Source organism: Sesamum indicum, linkage group LG13 (assembly GCF_000512975.1).
Source record: "Sesamum indicum cultivar Zhongzhi No. 13 linkage group LG13, S_indicum_v1.0, whole genome shotgun sequence".
In the NCBI taxonomy this organism is placed as follows: domain Eukaryota; kingdom Viridiplantae; phylum Streptophyta; class Magnoliopsida; order Lamiales; family Pedaliaceae; genus Sesamum; species Sesamum indicum.
The window spans coordinates 4,316,185-4,332,485 of NC_026157.1; positions in this window are offsets into that span (position 1 = coordinate 4,316,185).

Here is a 16,301-nt window from a genome sequence, read left to right on the forward strand (position 1 = left end):
TTTACTCTCGGAAAGCCAAACTTGTTTGTTTATGTTTTCATTTTTAATTTTCAATTTCCAGCGGGAAATGTGTGTTTTTAATTTTGCATAATTTTTTCTGTGAAAATAATCATATATTTAAATTAGTTAATAAAATTGTATTTTATGTTATTAGTAGTATCAAATCAACATATTTTTAAGGGTTAATTACACTTACACCCCATTCAAAAATTCTCCGATTACGCTTGACCCCCTTCTATTAGGGTTTGAACAAAAAATATTACATAAATTTTCTTCATTTAATATTTTCATATATATTTTTATAATTATAAATAAATAAATATAATATATATATATATATATATGGAGTGAGGCTAATATCACAAAAAAAAATTCCTTATAAGTACAAAATTATTACATGAAAAATATTAAATGAGACCAAATTACAAATTTATATATAAATTTTTTTGCTAATGTCAGTATTTTTCATCAAAATCCTGACAAAAGGGGATCAAATGTAAACAATAAATTTCGAAAGAGGTGTAAGTGCTTTGAAACTTTTTTGAAAAAAATATAATTTCGCATTTTTCTAACGGGGTTTAAGTATAATTAACCCTATTTTCAATAAAAATATGTATAAACAAATATATTCTCACTTTAATTATTAATTAAAATAACACCACAGTGATTAAATAAAAGTATGAAAATATGATTTATTTAATTTTGAAGAAATGAATTTAGAAACATCAGCATCATGAGAAACATATAGTGGCCTACGGGAACCAACTCTCTGCAAAGATTTCAAAAACCCCATCACCATTCACCATCTCATCCATTTAAAAACACCAAATTCAGACATCTTTTCATCATTGAAGAGAGTGAAATATATTTATTTATTTATTTAAATAAAAAAAGAAAAAGTATTGATGAAGATTCTACTTTCCCATACTTTTCAACTCAACCTTTGGACACCACTCACATTATGGAAATGAAAGCTAAAAAGAAAAGCTGCCCACCATTAAGGGCTCTACTTCTCCTACCCCCTCCAAAACCCTAATTACACTTTAAATTACTTTTTATACATTAGTGAAGATTCTTTAATTCTTTTTCTTGTTTTTTGATGGGAACAAAAATGTTTAGATTGAATTATAAATATATTTTAATTACTCTAACGAGAAAAATTGCGCTTTTCGATTTAATCATCGTAGTTCCACTAATATACTATAATTTGGGCGGAGTAGCCTCCACTAGATTTGTTTGGACATGGCGGTAAGCTTTTCGAAACGTTTTATAAGATATTAGGGAGTTCATAGATATTGAAATGTGTTTGATAGTCTTTTAGAAAGTGGTTTGTAAGATTTAATAAAAATAAGATGTTAGGAGCATATAAGCACATTTAAAAAAGTTGAAGTTCTTAACATATATTTGAAATTTGAGATAATTACTCCATTTTTTTTTCCTGATATTTTGTGTAATTATACGTAAATCTCCTATGGTTTGAAAAATTACACTTAGTAGACTTGACGTTTTGTTCTCGTCCAACAAATAGATTCATTTGTTAGTAAATTCATAGAAAAACGTAATTAAATAAAAATGCATATCTACCCAAGAGCTTGTATTTAGAATAAGATCTAAAATAATTCAGACAAAAACCCTCTAACTCTTGAAAGCCAACCATCTCTGGCCTATAAAAGAATCCAATTGCCAAGAATTAGCTTTTTCGTTAAAGTTCGTTGAAAGAATTGTCCAACTTGATCATCGTAGTTCCATCTGCAAACTAAAAATTAAATTTATAGTTCCAGTGATGCAAAAATTCATAATATTCAAGTAAAAAGTTAACAATTATTTAACTACTAAACTATCATACTAGTGGCCCATAATGCCTAGTGGAAAGAAAAGATCACAGTACAAGAAAATAGCTTGATAACAATGAAAAAAGAACTAGTGTCAAGGTAATTAACAAGTGAAATTCTCGTTGCTAAATCACATTATTTAATATAAGAATTTACTTGCTAATATTTAGCAACGAAAATTTATTTTCTAACGAATTTAGCAACAAATTGTTTACAATATATATTAAAGAGTATAAATTTGCGATGAAAATCTTACTTGCTAATTAGCTTGATGCTGACTTTAGCGTCAAAATTTTTCATAACTATTGAACTATTTTCTTATTTTTTTTCATAAACGAGTAAAGTTGGAGTTCATAAAATAATAATAATAATAATAAAGAATTATTTAAGTAGCAAAAGATTAGCTAAAGTAGGGGGAAAAAAAAGAGCAAGAAAGATGACTCTCTTTCCTACTCCCTAAAGAGTGTTAAGTAGGAAGGGTTGAGAAGTGTTTTCATGTGTCAGTTTGGCATCACTTTCAGGCTTCAGACAATTAAATATGTAAACTCACCTATCTATCCCTCTCTTTAACTTAGTATTATTTGGCCCTTCATGAGACCAAGGACCCATTTGCCTTGCTTTTTTAGCCCTTTACTCTTTTAAGGGTGTGGAATTTTGGTTGCTAAATGGCTAATTCAAATAGTGACAAATTATATGGATATATTTCTGGGTTAATTATACTTTAAACACTTTTTGAAAATGTAAAATTACATTTTTTTGTAAATTTTTTTTTAAACTTATACTTAATTTCCTTCAAAAATTTATTGTTTACACCTGACCTTCTTTCGTTAGATTTTGGATGAAAAATGCTGACGTTTGCAAAAATATATATGAGTTTCTAATTTGACCGTTCATTTAACATTCCAATGAAAAAATTTTATACTTGTAATGTTAACCTCACTTCATATATATAGATATTATATTTATTCCTTTACAAGTACAAAAATATACATGAAAATATTAAATGACAGATAAAATTAAAATTTTATATAATATTTTTTTGCTAACTTCAGCATTTTCCGTCCCAACCCTAACAAAAGAGGGTTAGGTGTAAAAGGAGAATTTTCAAAGGAAGTGTAGGTATAATTTCAAAACTTTTTGTGAGAAAAAGTATAATTTCACATTTAAGCATTTAATAAGAGTAAGAAGAAGAACATGATGAAATCGATAGTACACGAGTGAAATGTGTCGGATGAGAGTATGAAAAGGTAGTAATGAAATTTACCCAAAAATCAATTTTGTACGATGGTTACGTGATAAGAATAATGCATTCATCGTATGATTAATAGAAGTAAAAGATGACAGACCAAAATATAAGGGGCTAAAAATAAAATATATAAAAAATTAATTACGGCAATAAAAATTGTACGTTGATTACATAATAAGAATAACGCATACATCGCATGAGTGATAGGGATAAAATGTGTAATATTAGAATATTAAGGGGAAAAAATAAAATTTACCAAAAATCAATCATGATAGTAAAAATTGTATGTGAATACATGATAAGAATACTGTACTCAGGCGTATCACTGACTGGAGTAAAATTGACAAACTAGTAAAAATTGTACGTTAATTACATGGTACGAATCATGCACTCATCATATAATTGACTGGAGTAAGATTTGGCGGACCAAAATATTAGGGGGTAAAAATGCCCAAAATCAATTGGATAGTTAAAATTATTCATTGATTACATGATGGAGAATAATACACATATTGTGTGACCGACGTGAACAAAATGCGATGGACCAGAATATTAGGGGGCAAAAAAGAAATTTATCAAAAAATCCATTACAATTATAAAAATTGCATGACGATCACCTGATAAGAACACGGCACTTCTTGTATAATCGACATGAGTATAAATATGGTGGACCAGAACGTTAGGGGGTAAAAACGAAATTTTACCCAAAAATTGACTATCAACAGTAAAAATTATCCTCTAATTATTACATAATCAGGATAATACACTCGTCGTACGGTTGAGTGTATTTCGCTTAACCTAACTCAATTAAATTATTACCATTTATTCCATGCTTATGAATAAGATATTTGAATGAACTTATCAAGTAGAAAAGGCCACATGCAACGTTACAAATAAAAGTCAAAAAATTGTTACTCTACACCGCATGAACTCGTGCGGCTCCAACACTTGCAACGCAACAATATTACAATCTTAATTGACAGCAAAATGAGAAGGTGAGGCACGTTTCGACTACATCAGTACTATGATTGTCGTCATCTAAAGTCGTGGGTTCCCACCTAAACAAAAGCTGTCATAAAGAAAAAGACTATGCAAATTTCAATTTAAATTGAGTTTGCTCGAATTTATATTAATTATATATTGAGTAAAATATATTTATGATGTGATTAAGGTATAATTTAGAAAAAATAATAAATTATATGATAAATATATCACATTTGCTTTATAATTAGTTTGATTCGATCAAATCTGATGTGAGTATGAATTTTTTAAGAAAACAAATAATGGGGATGAACAATTTCTTTTTGGCAAAATTATATTTTTGGTCCTATAACTTTAGGTCGTTGGTATTTTCACACACTCGGTCCTTTTTTTATGAATTTAGTCATAAACATGTAATATTTAATTATTTTTTGATAAATTGAGTCCTATATTGATAAATTTTTTTCCCTCCACGTTGTAATTTTACTTTTCTTTCTTTTCTTTTCTTTCATTACGACTTATGGGCTTTTATGTTGAAGAAAAAGGTTTTGGTTTCCGACAGGTCAAAAAGTTTTGGCAGGCGCAAAAATTGACTTCTCCCGTGTTTGTTTTTGCATGGACGTCGGCAAAAGGACTCGACTTATAACTTGGAATCATGCGATCAAAATTTCAAATGATTTTAATACAAGTGGGTTTCAATTTGTTTAAAAAAAAACAATTTTCCAAGTAAGAACTAATATATTGTATTTTAAAAATATTCAAACAAATTTAAATATTTCGTTATTTCGTCCTGTCTAAATTGAAGAGTTCAGTTTGATCGAATATAGAGTTCTAGATGAGAAGTGGAAAGGCAAATTTTTTTTTCTATAATTTGATGTTATTGCTCTGATGTTAAATAAATATTTTAAATGGGAGGGTACTTTTGAAAATAAATTTTTTAATTTTAAGAAATAGAGTTTTTTTTTTTTACAAAAATTAAAATGTAAAAAAAGATTGATATATACTAGAGAGGATTATTAATTTGAAACTGAAAAAATTCTTACCCCAATTAGATTCGATCGAATTAACTATCAATCATATATTAAACGTGATATACTTGCTATGTAACTGGTCATTTCCATTAAACTTTACACCAATCACACGTCAAGAGTATTGCACTTGCCATTTAATCGACTCCGACTCAGTCAAACTCGATCTGATTTAGAATTTTTCTTTAAAATCATTGACTCTTTAATTTAAAAGAGAAAATGTAGGACGTGCATATTCATCATCATGAAAAAGAAAAAATATCATGAGATTTTTGAATCGACTTGAAACATATCAGAGATTTTTACATATATACGGTAAACTAGAATAAAATAAAAATTCAGAAAAAACCCTAATTAACAATCAAGATTTTTGTAATACCAAATGAACGTGGTTTTGTGAGAATGAAAATCCAAGAATTGCAAATTTAGGAGAAAGTAATGATGATAGAGTAGGTAGTAGGTAGTAGCTAGTTCCCATGTTGATAGGAAAGAAACCAATGATTGATAGAGTGCCATCTTTTAGGACAGTTTATCAAAGGTGTTCATGAGCTCATATCCTATGCCAATCATAAAATAATCGTTTGCAATGTAAGATTTCTACAGAAAAGTGATGGTTTGTGCAGGTCAGACGCCCCAAATTTAATATGTACCCCTGCTGGATCACTACACTTATATATATATATATATATATATATGTATCGTGAATCTAATTATACCACCCTACGTACCCACCCCATCCCCATCCCCATCCTCATCCCCATGCAGACAGCAACTTGAGGACATCCTTAATTTCTTCCCACCACCTAATGCTGACACTTTGTTTTCAACCTAGCTAGCTATATATATATGATCATCTCTCCCACACCTCACAACTTGCTAACAATATGTTTGACAAGGGACATCAAACATGGGGCATTAATTTTTTGGAAAAAGCTATATATATAAATGAGTTTTTAAATAGGGATAATTATATTTATATTTCTTGATTTATGGTTTATTTTCAAAAATTATTCTTTTTTTTTTTTGGCATAATTACGAAAACTACCCTGGCAGCTGAAAAGTAGGAACAGTTTGTGCAATGATATTGATATTTTTGTGCGGTGTATGTGTACTTTTTCAAAAAATATGAAAATTTGTGGGACGGATATTAAACATTTTTGGTATGCGTATATAATTTTTGAAAAATTATAGGTGATTTGTGCAGATAGACTATAAAACATAGAATATAAATATAATTATCCCTATGTGTGTGTGTCTATTGTGCTGTTTGATATGTCAATATATATATATATATATATATATATCAAACCTACAAATCAATATATTGGTATATCAATATATCAATCATACATTCGGTGAAACAAACAAGGAACGGAATTTTTTTTAAAAAAAAAAGCCTATTATAAAATTAGATATACATTTATATTTATGAGGCTCAAACCTATCAATTTTGATTAATTTTACCATTTGAGTAAGACTTCACTGGCCATTATAGTAACAAACCTATGAGTTACTAAATTCATATATACGATGTAACCCCACTAATGAAATACTTAAAAAGACTATAATGTCCCTAGAGATTGAGAAAATACGAAAAGAAGATAAGGGTTCATACACTTTTAATTGGGTCGAGTCTACAAAAATTCCACTTGGAATGATGTGACCATAGGATTCAAGCTGGTTTTACGTCTCAATGGTACAAGTATTAATGCGACTGATCCAACTTCCAAGTGTACCATTGACAGAAATGCCCTAACATCCCAAAGCGATAAAACTTCTATTCCACATTTCTTTTAAGTATGAGAAGATCATAGCTGAGACTCACCCAACATTCCCCCGACTATAATTGTTGACTTATAACAAAATTACCAAGTCAAAATTTGTGTCGACCATTTTATATACTCAAAAAAAAAAAGAAAGTAAAATAACAATATCATAATTCATAAATTTACACCTCAAAATCTCAATAAAATAGTAAGGGGGGCTATTTCATTTATTAAGTTATATTTTGCTTATAAGTCATATATAGAAATAAAATATCTAAATCAAGAAATAGGGGACCTTAATTAATTAATTAACTACTATATGAATTAATTTAAGGGAACACTTTTTGATTTTTTATTTTTATTTTTTTGAAAAGATATATATATAGAGGATTTGTAATTAAAAAGGGACCATACAAAGATTCTAACTCTTTTTAGCTTTAAGTTCATATCCCATCATTGTCCCAAAGAATAAATAAATAAATAATGATATTATATATAGACTATATAATTATCTCCATGTTTTAAAAATATATATAATAAAGAAAAAGAGAAAAAAGAAGAAATTTTTCTACATTACCAAAAGTTTGATGCATAAATCGTTCTTTACCATGCAGTCATCCACTGAAATTTACTATATATATTTATACATATATATATATATATATTCCACCAAATATATATTATTTATATTTAAAAATTGGGTAAATTATATTTTGCCGTTCAAACTATACCCGTTTTTACACTTTGGCATTTACATTTTTTTTACATCAACTTACCATCTCAACTTTGTGAAATTTGCACTTTGCCATATATAACCTTTTTTTTTTGCTGATTTTTCTATCGAAAAAATATCACATGTCGTGTATATGTGAAAAAATAACACCTTACATAACCCTTAATTATCACAAGTGCACTGCATGTGATGTTTTTTCGACAAGAAACTTGGTAGAAAAATAGTTATAAATAGCAAAATACAAAATTTCATAAAAAAATAATTTAGATGTTAAAGTGTAAAACGATTATAATTTAGAAGGCAAAATGTAACTGATCCTTAAAAAATTTACCTTACATATATATTAGATAAAATATTTTATTCACAAAATGCATATATAGAAAATATAAGATAAGATAAAATATTTATATAAAGTGAATTATTTGAATCTAGTCACAAAATGTTTAAACTTTTGATTACAACTCTCCCTTTTCTTTGTGTCTTTTGAAACAATGGTAGATTCTTTTGAGCTCGTGTTGGGTCCATTTCAATTGTAAAAAGTGCAAGACTTTTACAACTTTTGCTACTGAAGTGATGCTTACACAAAAAATAATACCATCCACACAAATATAAAATCAATAATTTTTTAAAAATTCGACTTAGGTAAATTAAATACGGATTTAAGATACATAACAAGAACATAACCCCCTATCAATTATATGAAAACTATATATATAAATGGCTCCATACTTTTTTATATTTTTATGCCACTATTTCGGCTCCCTTCTACGCGCATGCACTAGAAAAAATATATAATTATTTTTGTCATAATTAATTAATATAATTAAAAATAAAAAAATTGCGATTGAATAAGAGTTGTAAGTCATAATTTTGCAGACGAGGCTAAAATATTAGTCATAATTAAAAATTATAGCAAACTCTTTTGTCAAATTTAAATTTCTGATAAACATTAATTAACAATGGTTAAAATATTTAAATTTTCGCATTGATTTTGTTTAATTACCAGTATAGAGTATTAATTTGCTAAAATTACTTAAAAGAAAGAAAAAGAAAAGATGAATTTGTGATGAGAAGGGTCCTACTCCTACTCCTACTTGCAAATCCCATCAAGAGAATTATATCCATCTTTAGGGGTGGGATCCTTTGTTTTTGTTTGATGATTATGATGAGGGGGAGGACTTAGTTTACAGCTAAAACCAACTCACAATACTTGAAATGAATAAGTTTAAAATTATGGGTTCAAGTTCTATTAAATATATGTGTTATTTATCTCTTTTATGTGAGTGTTTGTTGCATTTTACGTATAATTTAAAAAATAATCACATTTACCCCCTAACATATAATCTATTTACACAAACTATCTCTGTCTTTTGTATAATTACGGAAACTATTCCTGACAACTAAAAAATAAGAGTAGTTTGTGAATGATGCCAATATTTTTGGGAATGAACTATTGTAATTTATCTATCGTTATTAGTAAAAAAAATTAAAAAAGAAAAGAAAAGAAAAGAGCAGTGGGATTGGGAATTGGGAAATCTGTATACAATGTACTTATCCACATTCATAGACATACAACCTTCACTTCCATTTCCATTTCCATCACTATAAACTTCACATGTCTCATAGTAGCACAGAGTTATAGCTCAAGGTACATTGTCTTTTTTATGAATGGACCCAACTTTCTTTCTTTCCTTTTTATTTTTTAGTATTTTATTACCCATTTTTTATGTTTTATTATTATTTTTTTTAAATTTGATTATAACAGCACAAAAGTATTGGACAAGTTTTGGGGATAGTTCAACGATTTGAATTCAAGATTTTTTATGAAAGATTTTATGTTTGAATTTAGATGTGTCCCTTTAAAATAAAACAACAATAAATAAATAAATAAATAAATGTTTGTGATTCTACCACATAGACGGTTGTAATTATCTCAAGAGAAAATTTTGAAACATTCTGATAGAATCGCATTTTGTACTTATTTCATATAATATTTTAGCCTATTTTGTGATCAAATACTCCTAATTAAATATTATTTTGCAGCATTAGGACAAAAGAATTGGAAAATGAAGAAAAGCACCAAAATGGAAATTCAAACAAGACTCAAACTCAAATTCTGGCAAGAGTTTGGAACTGCTTGGACTACCTCTGATAAAGGAAGAGTTTAACTAGGATTATAATTTTATCTCTATAAGTCTTTTAGTTCAACTAGGAATCTGCTTCTAATCCTAGTAGAACTAGGTATCTAGCTATTATAAATAGGTGATGTAATTCACTTTAAGAGGGAACTTTTGAACTCTTTTATTTCTCTACGTTTTTATATTATTTTGCTTTTCATGCGTTCTTCCATGAGCATGTCTAGCTAAACCTCTCATTCCGGTTGAAAACTTGGTGAACGCTTAAATCCAACGGGTTGTGAGATCTAATTTATGCTTTCTACTTTTATTCATATTGGTATTTGGGTTGTTCTCTGTGCTTTTATTACAAATAATCTGATTTATTGTCAAGAATATTTGCCTAGCCAATTGAACTTTCAAATCTGTAATTGTTTGTTTAGTTCGATAACTAGTGGTAACACAACATAATTGATTATGTAGAAGTTTTTGATTATGTTGTGGGGAATGCACAATCTAACTTAAATAAATCCTCGTAGGAATTTATTGGTTAGAATTGGGCCTTTCTAGTTCTTAATGCTGTCGGTAAATTAAATCTTGAGAACGTTCCCAAGGTTGTTTACTGATTAGGGATTTAGTCAACGGACGTTCCTTGACTATCCACAAGGTAAGAAAAGGTGAGGTCGTTAGGTCGTACCAATTGCCATAACCAATTTATCTATCATGAATAATTGTTATCTTTGCATCTATGATCAACCGTGGAATTAAGTGTGATCCTATCTTTAACTGGAATACTCTTCTCTTATATTTATCTCTTCTAATTTTATTAGCTTTTTAGTTTTATTCTTCTTCCAATCAAAACTCCCCCTAATTATTTTCGTTTTTGAAGGAATTAATTTAAAACCAATCTCTGTGGATTCGACCCTACTCACACATCTACAAAAGTGTTCGTAGGAATTATTTTTGGTGGATTCGACACCCATCACATTCTAAGTTTTTCGATATTGTTACACTCACTTGTTTAGCTACATGAGTGGGATTTTTTTTAGTGAATCGACTACAATTACATTATTAACTTTAATTATCAACAATTGATGGGTGTCGATTCTACCAAAAACAATTCCTACGAACACTTTTATAGAGTGTGAGTAGGGTCGAATCCACATGGATTGGTTTTTAATAAATTCCTTCAGAAAAAAAGATAAAAATAATTAGGGGGAGTTTTGATTGTGAAGAAGAATAAAAATATAAACTAAATTAAACTAAAAAGCTAATAAAATTAGAAGAGGTAAATATAAGAAGAGTATTCCAGTTAAAGACAGGATCATACTTAATTCCACGGTTGATCATAGATGCAAAGATAACAATTATTCATAATTGATAAATTGGTTATGGCCATTGGTACGACCTAACAACCTTACCTTACCTTACCTTGTGGATAATCAAGGAACGTCCGTTGACTAAATCCCTAATCAGTAAACAACCTTGGGAACGTTCTCAAGGTTTAATTTACCAACAGCATTAATAATTAGAAAGGCCCAATTCTAACTAATAAATTCCTACGATGATTTATTTAAGTTAGATTGTGCATTCCCCACAACATAATCGAAAACTTCTACATAATCAATTATATTGTGTCACTAGTTATTGAACTAAACAAACAATTACGGATTTACAAGTTAAATTAACTAGGCAAATATTCTTGACAATGAATCAGATTATTTGTAATAAAAGCACAGAGAACAATACAAATACCAATATGAATAAAAGTAGAAAGCATAAATTACATCTCACAACTCGTTGGATTTAAGCATTCACCAAGTCTTCAACCGGAATAAGACAACTAGCTAGACATGCTAATGGAAGAACGCATGAAAAGCAAAATAAGAAAATATTATAAAAACATAGAGAAATAAAAGAGTTCAAAAGTTGTCTCTTAAAATGAATTACATCACCTATTTATAATAGCTAGATACCTAGTTCTACTAGGATTAGAAGTAGATTCCTAGTTGAACTAAAAGACTTATAGAGATAAAATTATAATCCTAGTTAAACTCTTCCTTCATCAGAGGTAGTCCAAGCAGCTCGATAATATACGTCAATTATCAATATTAAATATATATAATTAATTAATAACTACTATTAAAGTAGACCAGTACCTACACATTGGCAGACTCAAACCCATGACTTTTTAGTTATTAGATCTCAATTTCGCCAATTAAACTAAGTCTTGTTGACAGATGAGTGATGAACATTTCCTTTGTGAGCTCAAAAGTTTGCTTGTTTTTGCCTTGGTTGCATTAAGAGAGTGTTTGCAAATGCTTATTTCAAACATTTATCAGTTTATTGTTCAAAATAGTTGAAGAGAGTGTTGTTATTTTTACAGTAACTGCTTAAATTAAGTTTATATAACCAAAATTTATAAGTAACTCCCAACAAACTTCTGCAGCTCATTAGAAAAAATCTGTAAATATTAAATTATTTTTTCAGATAATCCAATTTTAATTCCTTTTCACATTTAATGTTTATTTTCATATACAGTAAAACCTCTATAAATTAATAATCTTGGAACCATGAAAGTTTATTAATTTAGAGAAATATTAATGTATCGATAAATTAATATTTTATTAATTAAAAGAGAGATTTTTTAAATTCAGCAAATTTAGTACATATGTATTGAAAATAAATGAATTCATATATGTTTCATTGATTATATCCATGCATCAATCAATTCTTTGTAACTAATTAAATATATTCATGTATAATATCAAATTCATTGTATACAATTAACTATTATATTCATGGACGCATATATCAGTTCATTGGAATTACTTAAATATACATGTTTACATTAATTCGTTGCACTTAAATTACTATTATAACCAATTAAATATATTCATGCATGATGAATGAAACATATACTATATAAATTTCAATATGGAAATAAAATAATTTATAGCACCCAACCATATCTTTTCATCTAAAAGACCTGGCAAAATCATTCATGAATGATCAAATGCGTAAAGCATTACAGACTTCATATTTAAAATTTATAATTGTAATATTTATGAATTATTAATTTAGAGTTTTAATGGTACCTAATATTTATAAAGGGATTTTTCAAAAAATTATTATCTTATTATCTTATCGAATTTGATGATTTCTTACAAAGGCTTAAGTCGAGACCGAAAGATTTTATTATTTTAAAGAGTTTATTAATTTACAAAGGTTTCACTGTACTCCCGACTTTACTACCGTATAATTTACAACTTTTTCAACAGGTCATTCCCACCACAAAATTATAAGTCCCGGCAAACATCCCTTGAATCAACTTTACACAAACTTTTGCTAGTGCTATGTGATCTGATTGTGACTATGTCATCAAAATTTTCAGCAAATGTTGGAAAAAAAGAATGGTCCAATAGTCTTTTTTCTTTCTTTTTTTTGTCGAAGAACTATTTGGACCACTTTTCTAATAATGGGTAATTGACTTCAGGACAAGTATAATTATCGAAGAATTGTAAGAAACCTTAGGGTTTCAAACCAAACGAACCTTCCCCGCCTTTGGACGATGCTGCATCTTTAAATGCATTTATGATGAGGAGAATTACACAATTACCGAAATGCCCCCCTATTTTCAGCATAATTACCGTGCCCAATGACTGCACCTATGACTGCGCATGACGGGACCCACTGTGCAGCTGCAGCAGCGGCGGTTGCAGGTCCGACAGAGGGTGACGTGGCGCGCCTTCACTGGAGCCACATGTAACGTATATAGGGGGTATCGTACCAGTATAAATACCCTCATTTATGGTATTTCAAATACGCTTTTATCACCTACTTTTACCGCCAATTTATGCTCTAGTTCGATCCCATTATCTTATTTTCGACCCCACCTTTTCTAACTTAAGCATCGGAGGGCCATCGCCGAGATTGGATAGAAGTGGAAAAAGGACAGCGCCCCGTTTGGCAAACTCAGTGATTAGCTGAAAAGGTTTTGACGAGGCTGTAATAGAACAAGAAATGTTGTTGTTTTCCTACTTTGTTACTTTGTTTTCATGTTATGTAGCATGGAAGTAGCAAACCGAGTATTGTAATAGAGAAGCTCGGTTGCTGGTTTATTTCCTGCAAGACGGAACAAACTAGAGATTATGGGTCGAGTCACACCAGTAATGTAGCTATTCGTCTCACTTTATATGAATTTTCAGTAATTTATTTTATTGTACTCAGTTATATTAATGTAGTGATCGAATATTAATGTATTTATTGGATTGATCTATTCATCAATTTATGGAAATAATGATATAATTATATAATTAATGGTAAATTGCAACGATCTCCCCTAAGGTTTGACACAATTACGAATACCCTCTTGTTGTTTGAAAAATTGCAAATACCCCCTGATATTTGATAAAATTATGTAATCTTTGGATGGAGGTATGAAATTGTCAACTTTTACCTTATTATATTTTATTTATAAAAACTAAAAAATTGTAAAAGAATCGGATGTGGTGGATGAAAAAAATTAAAAAAAATTATTCATTTAGTACATAAAAAATTAAAAAATAAATAAAAATATAATTTTTAGTTCACAAGAGCAGTTTGGTCAGTTCACTATAAAAAAAAGATGAAAATTTAAGAAAGACTATCGAATTTGGCAAATTTTTAAACGTTCATTAAAATCATAAAATTATGACAAATTTTTTAAATAACAAAGAGATATTCGTACTTATGTTAAATTTTAAAAAAAATCGTTGTAATTTATCCTATAATTAATTACCAGTTTATGTAAGATAGATGCTTTTCATCTTTCTTTTGATATGTAGAATATAGGTAGTTGGGCAGAGTGAGGTAGGGTGGGATAGGAAGGTGAAAGTTCACATTTACTAATTTAAAAAAAAAATAGTAAATAATACATAAATGTCTATTAGATTAAAGGTCAATTGCACTTAAATGTAATCTGAATGTGAAAATTATATTTTCTCCTAAAGCAATTTCAAGATTACATTTATATATATTTTTTTTTGAAAATTTATTGTTTACACTTAAATCATTTTTGTTATTGTTTGAGGAAAAAATACTGAAATTAGCAAAATAATTATGTATATTTTTAATTTTACCCGTCATGTAATAATTTTCTACTTGTACGGTAAAAAAAATGTAATAATGTTGATCTCACTCCATATATAGATATTACATTTATTCCTTTATAAGTATAAAAATATATATGAGAATGTTAAGTAAGTGGCAAAATTGACAATTTGCTAAAGTTAACATTTTTTTCCAAACCCTAAAGGAAGGGATCGGCCTAAATGGAGAATTTTCAAAGGGAGTGTAAGTATAATATTAAAATTTCTTTAGAGAAAATATAATTTTATATTTTTAGAGGGGGATCTACGTGGAATATTAAATTAAATAATACATGAAGCAAGCAAATATATATTGTTAGAAAATAATACATGGAGTAAACAAATATATATTGTTAGAAATTTTGGTATGAATTCTATTAAATTGAATTAAAATGAGCAATACGAATAGTGAATTGTAGTTTTTTATATGATTGATGTATAATTTAAAATTTTATATTTATTTATTTACGATGTTGTCATACAAATTATTGACCATTTTCTAAAAATTCCATCGAAAAGTAATTACATATTTTAAATGATAAAATCGTCATTTTCTGAGTAATGGCTCGAGAGATGATTTATTTATCCAAATAGTCTTATCCACAACACATGTGACCCACTTTTCGATAGAATTTTTCATCGAAAAATGATTTGAAAATGTAAAATATAAAAAATCGTGCAATTTAAATGACAAAGTGATATGTTTTAAGTAAAAACATCTATATAAAGGGAATATCTTTGTATAGGAATAAGCAAAATATACCATAATGTTTTAAGAAAATTGAAAGGGATTTTTATGACATGTTTGGTTCTTGAATTTCTATAAAGATTTGCCATTGCAAGAATCACGATTGGAGCTTATGGGGGAAAAATTCACTTCCGGCTTCGATGGGGACGTGGATGCACCGACCACAGGGTAGTGCCACCCATGATCCGCTAATAGGCGGCTCGGCTGAGCTCAAGTCAAGCCGAGCTGATATATTTTCCAGTTATCACAGCTCATTCTTATAGGTTATGATAATCATGATGATGATGATGAGATATTAATGGAAATAGAGGTTTTTTTTTTATTTAAATTGAGTTCAGTTGAATTAAATTAATTATAGAATTAGTGTAGTATATTTTTTATATAATTGATTATTTTTTTAATTGTATAATCACGCGCTAAATGTATTAAATTGGTCATAAAATTAATTCAAATTTAATTTAATATAAATTGAATTGGAATTTCTTTGAAATGGAATAGGCTGTGGACCAAGAAGTTGCATTTGCCTTGAATTTGGGGTTCATTTCATTTGATGACAAAAAACACCAAACCCCATAATGCAAGAATGGACCTAACCCCAGTCAGATTCTAACCACATGTGAGACCCCAGTTGGTTTTATTTAAAGACACTGGAATTGTGAATGGCCAGCTGGGTAGTGAGACAGTCTACTGATCTTCCCCCATCAACCCCCCCTCCCCCCTACCC